Below are 7,866 nucleotides of genomic sequence, written 5' to 3'. Positions count from 1 at the left end.
CATGTGCAGGACTCCTAGGCAGGTCCCGCAGCTAATAGTGCCACCAGCAGGACCACACAGATGTACATGCAGAGGACAGGCACCGTTATAGTTACTGCATCTACCCATTGTTTCCAGCTACAGCCTGCACACCTCTTGCATATCTGCTGAGGCAGTTGGCTAGCAGCAGATATATTGCTATAAGCTACCCATATGAGAATACACCTTATAGTCTGGGTGGCAAACTCCAAGTGACTGTCACCCAGAGCTATAGGCAGCCATATTCATCCATCAAGAAGCAGTAGCAAGCGCAGGATAGCAGCGCCGAGGCAGGTGTTCCGACCGGTCACTAGCACTCGGACTCCCCATACACCAGTCAGGCAAACACCACTCTAGCCTCTAATGCGGTCATAACCGAGCCGGCTACTTTATACGGCGCGCCAAAACTCAGCAAGTCACGTGATGCGCTCAGCACGTTGTTTGCCTCACTCCCAGGCTGACGCAGGCGCGCCCCGTATCTACGGCAGGCCACTGGTGACTAAGATCATCGTGAGCGAACCCGCGGCATTTACCTACAGCAAGTGAGTAAAACAAACCGGAAAGCTGTGTCCGGTCAGCTGACCGCAAATGTCCCGCGGAGAGTGTCTGGTGCGGCTATGCTGACTCGTTCCTGGGCGAGCTGTATGGTTTCGCCATGCTACAGGCTGCTGCTTCCTTGGGGCTTTTTGGGCCTCGGCGGTGCCGTCGTTTTGTCCTGTACGGCTGCGGCTGGAGTGCGGCTTCTGATTGGACGGCTGGCTGAGGTTAAACACACGCCCATACACCGTCTCTTCACTCCTGTGTGTCACCGGCTAGCTGGAAGCCCTGCTCTGTCCGTGCGTGTCACACTGTGCCCGGCAAAGCAGCACGACTCCCGCCCGGTCACTGCCAGCGGCTGGCTGATCTGCCTGTCTGCAGTGTGTGTTTGTGGTGTTTACATTTACGCGGCTTACGTTATTGGGAAGGTGCATAGAAACAAATACAATGTTTGCTGTGCTGTTTTGAAAAAAAATGTCTTAAAAGTGTTAGAGTATGCATGTGTGCTTACATATTTTAAAATAGGGCCCTTATGAATATTATGTATTATATCTGTTTTCATGTATTCAGCCTCATTTAATATTTTACCATGTTATCTCCAGTATGGGCAATCATAATATTTACTGGGTGCTGGTGTTCCAACATTTCAGCACACCCATCAAAATGGCATACAAATGATGCTGTGTAAAGTCATGAAGCACATAAATTAATCCCATATGCCAGGGGTGCCCATTAGGTAGATCGCAAAGGACTTCATGGTAGATCCCGACTCACTACATTTTCCATTCTGTGTATTATTATTATTATTATTTAGTATTTATATAGCGCCGACATATTACGCAGCGCTGTACAGTGTATATATATATATATATCTTGTCACTAACTGTCCCTCAAAGGAGCTCACAATCTAATCCCTACCATTGCCATATGTCTATATTATGTAGTGTAAGTACTGTAGTCTAGGGCCAATTTTTTAGGGGGAGCCAATTAACTTATCCGTATGTTTTTTTTTTTTTTGGAATGTGAGAGGAAACCGGAGTGCCCGGAGGAAACCCACGCAGACACGGAGAGAACATACAAACTCTTTGCAGATAGTGCCCTGGCTGGGATTCGAACCAGGGACCCAGTGCTGCAAGGCGAGAGAGCTAACCACTACGCCACCGTGCTGCCACGTATATACAAGCATGCGCCTAAAATTCATAGGTAGATAATTGTGACTTGCTAATTTTTTAAAGTCGCTCAAAAGCCAAAAACGTGTGGGCACCTCTGCTATATGCCCATAAGTAGTGCTAACCTTGCCACCTGAGTTACCAGCCTAAAGCCCATTCTGTGGGTGCAAGTGTGCAATCTCCGCTATTCTCGTGGACATAGCGTTAAGCTTGGTTTACACTTTCAATCACAATTGGCTAATCACTGACCAATTTTACCACCTCTATGTAGTATGAGAGTTTACCTACACAATGGCTATCATTCATAAAGCATTCCTGCATGCGGAAATTCTGAAAAAGGTCGACTTTACAGAGCACATAGCAAAATGTGTATTCATAAAGGCTGTTTCTGCATGAGAAGCTGACATTCCCAAGCAGAGCGATAAATCACAGCCTTGTGCGGTGACTATCGTAACAAATGAAACAAAATGTTAATTCATAAAGATTAACGCAAGCGGTATGAGGACGGGAAATACCGCTCCCTTGGATGTGGCGATAACCACAGACCTCCCAGGCAGCTGCAGTAGAGCGGAACACGTAGAAATGTATCAACTCTGCAGCTTCCTGTGTTTTCGCAAGCCTACCTCCTGCCTACCGCCAGCCTAGTTTGGGAAATCACCGCACTGCTATCGCACCTGTACACTTTTTTATGAATGACCACACAGAAGTGTAAACTACCGAAAGCGGTGTTTTCCCGCACTGATTTGCATTACCGACCACACTTTTATGAATGATTGCCAATGTGCTGATAGTATTCAATATCTGTTGACCCTCATTCTACATGATGGTGGTAACTGGTCAGTGATTGGCTAATCATAATTGAAAGTGTCTACCAGGCTTTAGAAGAAATGCTGTGTGTGGTGATTTTTGAACTGACTAATGCTTAGCTTGGTAATCAAACGCATAATTGTAACGATTTGTGTCAGCAAGAAACAGAGTTCTGATTATTAGGTGATCTGCAGAATCACCTATAATACAGGTATATCAGAAAGCTGATGTGACAGCAAATAGCAATATAGTGATTGGTGCAACAGTAGTACTGATAGGTTTAGCTATACCTCACCAGAGGAGCTGGTGGGTACTTACAGTACAGCGCCCCTCACCAGAGTCAAGGGCCCTCTGGTGAGAGTAGAGTGGTCAGACTGATCGGGTTGGCAATAGAGATGTGGCGAACGGTTCCCGAACCGTTCGCCGGCGAACATCTCTAAATCCATGGGCCTCTTACTACTTCCGGGTCGCAATGACCCGGAGTAGTACGCCTGCGCTGCCCGGCGGAGCGCGTCCTAAATCGCGCTCCCGTTGCCGGGCACTCTCTGCGCATGTGCGTGACGTCATGAGTGACGTCACGCTCATGCGCAGAGAGTGCCCGGCAACAGGAGCGCGATCTAGGACGCGCTCCGTCGGGCAGCGCAGGCGTACTACTCCGGGTCATTGCGACCCGGAAGTAGTAAGAGGCCCAGAGAGGTTCGCCAGGCGAACTGTTCGGCCCAACACTAGTTGGCAACAGACAGACAGATACAGTACAAAATCGGAAGGCAGAGACCGGAAGGTTTAAACAGGCAGAGTCGGCAGTAGGGCTGCACGATTTTAGGGAAAAATTGAAATTGCGATTTTTCACTCAGAAATTGTGATTTCGTTTTTTATTTTTTATTTTTTTTAAAGCAAGCTATAGCACTAAATTGCACATCTGTGCAGGTGGGGCCTTCTGTGAGGACGCTGGGCTGGGGGCAGTTAACAATGTGCAGCGTATTGCGGAGTGCTTGAGCCGGGCAGCGGTTTCGGTTTTAAACCGCAAAACCGTGCAGCCCTAACACGCTCTGACACAGACACACGCTCTGACACACGCACAGGCGCACACACACACACAGACAGGCACACGCAGGCACACACACGCACAGGCAAGCACAGGCACACAAACACGCGCACACACACACGCGCACACACAGGCACACACTGTACACTCATCTCCCCACTCCCACCTCCGTGCAATCACACAGCTGAAAAAAAAAGTTACTTCACGGGGCAGCCTTTGAAGTTTCCTGGAGGAAGGAGGGGGGAGAGCATTTCACACTCTCTCGGCTGGAGCTGCCTGTTCTCTCCATATAGCTGTTCGCTGTCATCCTTTTTAGAGAGGGAGAAAGCAGCGGATGCAGCAGAAACAGCTCTGCTTGAGCGGCCACACTCTACTGAGTCTCCCGGCATTAGTTTGTGCAGAGCGCCCCTCCCCTGTCGCAGGGGCTGTGAGGTCAGCAGATACGCTGTCTCTGGGAGATGCAGTGCAGACAGAGTGGGGCGGCATAGAAGCCAGGGATTAGCAGCGGGAGGTAGCTGAGCAGCTCGTAGCACAAAAAACCGAAGCTACTGACGATCTCAAGATCGTCTGCATGTGAATTGCGGTTTCGGTTTTAAACCGCAAAACCGTGCAGCCCTAGTCGGCAGCAAGATCAGATGGGCAGAGGTACGAAATCTCTGAGCAGAAGAGTAGTCAGAACGAGCCAGAGTCATGCACAGATAATAACCGTAATGAATCTTTAAGGCTATCAAACAATTCCTATCTTGTGTGAAATCCCCGTTTCCTCCCGGATCAAAGCACACCGGAACTATCTAAGGTCTGAGCGCTAACACCAAGTATTCGCAACCGCAGACAAGTTGCGAGTGATTCAGCTAGGCTTATGAAGCAGAGGAGACCCCTCTGGCACGCCCCCTCCTATCAGCAAATGAGGAACGGCGAGCGTCTCCTCTGACGTCAGCCGACCGGCTGGTCAGCTGACGCGCCTCCTCCCCGCATAAAGGTCCTGTCTGTGCGCGCATGCGACAATGCGACCCTATGTGCAGCTGACAGACCCGTCCTCGGCGTGCTAGACGCCCGAGGCACGGATAGATTGCTAGGCAGGGAGCTGGAGGCAGCTGCGGTGGTAGCACTGTTCACCGCAGCTGCCTCTCCAATGTTTGTTACAATAATAAAGTTGCCTGTAGGGATTGGGAGTTTTATCCCTAGGGTAAAAGATTCTTGGTATGCATTAACCTCCTTGCCGGTTATCCCGAGCTCAGCTCGGGGTAACCTGCGCAGGAGGATTTCTCAGGCCCGCTGGGCCGATTTGCATATTTTTTTTGTTACAAGCAGCTAGCACTTTGCTAGCTGCTTGTAACATCCGATCCGCCGCCATCCGCAACGTCGCGCCGCCCCCCTCCCCCTCCAGACCCCTTGCGCAGCCTTGCCAATCAGGGCCAGGCAGCGCTGAGGGGTGGCCCGGGATTCCCTATGACGTCGTGATACGGGATTTCTGAACGGGATTTCCTGCTTACTCCGATCGCCGGCAGCGATCGGAGTGGCTGCAGAGCTGCCGCTGCTCAGCGGCTATCATGTAGCGAGCCCTGGGCTCGCTACATAATTTAAAAAAAAAAAAAAAGTGCTGCGCTGCCTCCTTGCCGGGGGAATTAGACCGGCAAGGAGGTTAATGCAGGCTTTAGCTATAGCCAAGTGATGTGTTCAGTTGCTATGGATTGTGGAGGAGGGATGCTAGAGCAGTTTGTGGGCAGGTGGAGTCACGGTTGCCAGATCTTTAACCACCTTGGTGGTAATGACAAGCTCAGCTCGTCCATTACCGCCGCGGTGTATTGCTCAGCCCCTGGAGGGTCTTTCTGGCCCAAATTTTCGGAGGAGGTGTAGCTAGCACCTGGCTAGCTAGCTACATCACCCCGCCGATCACCGCCGGCCCGCTTTGATCCCCCCAATCGCTGCACTTTTTACTACCCCTGCCCCCCCCCGGAGCCCGCGCCCGCTCCATAGCCTCCTGGGGTCGCTATGAAGGCGATTGGAACTGTGCATGACGTTGATGTCATGTCCGATCGTCGCCATAGCAACGCCTGAAGCAAAGGCAGAAGTCTTAGCCATCGCGAGATCTCTGAGAGGTAAATACCGCTGGCGGCGAACGGAGGAGGGGGCGACAGTGCTGGGGGACTTGGGGGGGGGGGGGGAGGAGTGTAGCTAGCCTAGTGCTAGCTACGCTAAAAAATAGGCGTTTCTAAAAAAAAAAAAAGCCGCATGGCCGCACGAAATAGAACGCCAAGGTAGTTAACAAGTTAACCACTGAGGGTTTTTTCCCTTTATGGACCAGATCAATTTTTACATTTCAGGCCTCCTCCTTTTCATTTTCCAATAACTTTGTCACTACTTATCACGATAAAATTATCTATATATTTTTTTTTTTTCGTCACCAATTATGCTTTCTTTGGGTGGTACATTTTGCTAAGAATTTTATTTTAAATGCAATTTAATGGGAATAATAAAAAAATGGAAAAAAAAAATATTATTTCTCAGTTTTTGGCCATTACAGTTTTAAAATAAAATGGGCTACTGTGGGTAAAAGCTACACCTTTTTATTTGCCCATTTGTCCCGGTTATTACAATGTTTAAAGGACTTCCGAGGCAAATTTAGAAAAAAAATATGAAAAAAGTTAGATATCTGCATCAGTTTGGAAGGCATGGAGGACGCTGTCCGCGCCCTCCGTGCCGTTCTGCCAGGTCCCTGCCGCTCAATAGCCCCCCAAACGGCTCCCGACCTCACGGCCCGGGTGGGGCTCTCCTGCCTGCATAAAGATGGCTGCCGGAGCTTGCCGCGGCTGCGCAGTCCGCAGCTCTAGGGCCAACACCCAGATCCACGCCACAGGAAACAGCCTGTTACGTGGATCGGGGGGTTGGCCCTAGAGCTGCGCAGCCGCACTCACGGCTATGCGGACTGCGCAGCCGCGGCCAGCTCCGGCGGCCATCTTTGTACAGGCAGGAGAGCCCGACTCGGGCCATGAGGTCGGGAGCCGTTCGGGGGGCTATTGAGCGACGGGGACCCGGCGGGAGGGAGAGGACGGCGTCCTCCGTGCCTGCCAAACTGATGCAGGTATCTAACTTTTTTCATTTTTTTTTCTACATTTGGCCTTGGAAGTCCTTTAAACCATGTCCCTAGTACCATCTATGGCAACAATATTTTATTTGGAAATAAAGGTGTATTTTTTCAGTCTTGCGTGCATCTCTAATTATAAGCCTTTAACCTGCTGAGCGGTCTGGACGAGCTCAGCTCGTCCAGTACCGCCGGAGCCTGCTGCTCAGGCCCTGCTGGGCCGATTTGGCTCAAATAAAAAGCAGCACACGCAGCCGGCACTTTGCCAGCCGCGTGTGCTGCCTGATCGCCGCTGCAGTGCGGCGATCCGCCGCATGCAGCGGCGAAAGAGGGTCCCCCCAGCCGCCTGAGCCCAGCGTAGCTGGAACAAAAAGTTCCGGCCAGCGCTAAGGGCTGGATCGGAGTCGGCTGACGTCCATGACGTCACTCCGCTCGTCGCCATGGCGACGAGGTAAGCGAAACACGGAAGGCCGCTCATTGCGGCCTTCCGTGTTACTTCTGGCCACCGGAGGCGATCGGAAGAACGCCTCCGGAGCGCCCTCTAGTGGGCTTTCATGCAGCCAACTTTCAGTTGGCTGCATGAAATAGTTTTCTTTTTATTAAAAAAAAACCCTCCCGCAGCCTCCCTGGCGATCTTAATAGAACGCCAGGCATGTTAATTGCAAAAATAACAGTGATACACCCTCATGAAATACATATTAAAAAAGTTGAGTCCCCAATGTAACTATGTATTTTTTTTTATGTAATTCTTTTTTACATACAAATGTTTTATTTTGGTAACTATGGGAAAGTGGGGGAGGTGAGAGATTAATGGGGGATTTATATGTTTTTATTTAATTTAATGTTAGGCTGTAATTTACTATTTGGCCACTAGATGCCACCACCCTCCTTATTCCTCCTGTTTATTGAACAGTATTCAGAGGAAAGAAAGCATATATGTTTTACTTTTATCAGTGACCACCGGCATGAGCAGTGAAATACTACGCGGACGCCATTTACCCAGAGCTCTTCAGCCGAGCAACGGCGAGCTGGTTGAAATGTGCAAACGGACCAGGTGTGGCCCGAAGGCCGTAGTTTGCCCATCCCTGAACTAGATGTTTCCTCTGCCAAGATTCTAGTGTACAGCATTTCTGTCATGTCCCAAAGAGTTGTTGACTGTTGGATCATCTCTGCAATCCAGTTCAGCTGCTTTGCGATAGTTGTGTGCT

At 50.2% G+C, this 7,866-nt stretch overlaps 1 protein-coding gene across 1 annotated transcript in view; it reads left to right on the top strand.

Annotated features, from left to right (window-relative positions):
* Positions 1 to 484: 484 nt before the first annotated feature.
* ZNF407 (zinc finger protein 407) overlaps positions 485 to 7,866 on the top strand; it is a 716,766-nt gene continuing 709,384 nt past the window's right edge. Inside the window, exon 1 of the mRNA XM_068237071.1 lies at positions 485 to 560. The gene's annotated coding sequence lies outside the window, so the exon portion shown is untranslated. The remainder of the gene's footprint in view (positions 561 to 7,866) is intronic.

Source organism: Hyperolius riggenbachi, chromosome 5 (genome assembly GCF_040937935.1).
Source record: "Hyperolius riggenbachi isolate aHypRig1 chromosome 5, aHypRig1.pri, whole genome shotgun sequence".
NCBI classification, from domain to species: Eukaryota; Metazoa; Chordata; class Amphibia; order Anura; family Hyperoliidae; genus Hyperolius; species Hyperolius riggenbachi.
Note: the sequence above shows the minus strand (reverse complement) of the source record. Positions and strands in the feature narration are given on the sequence as shown.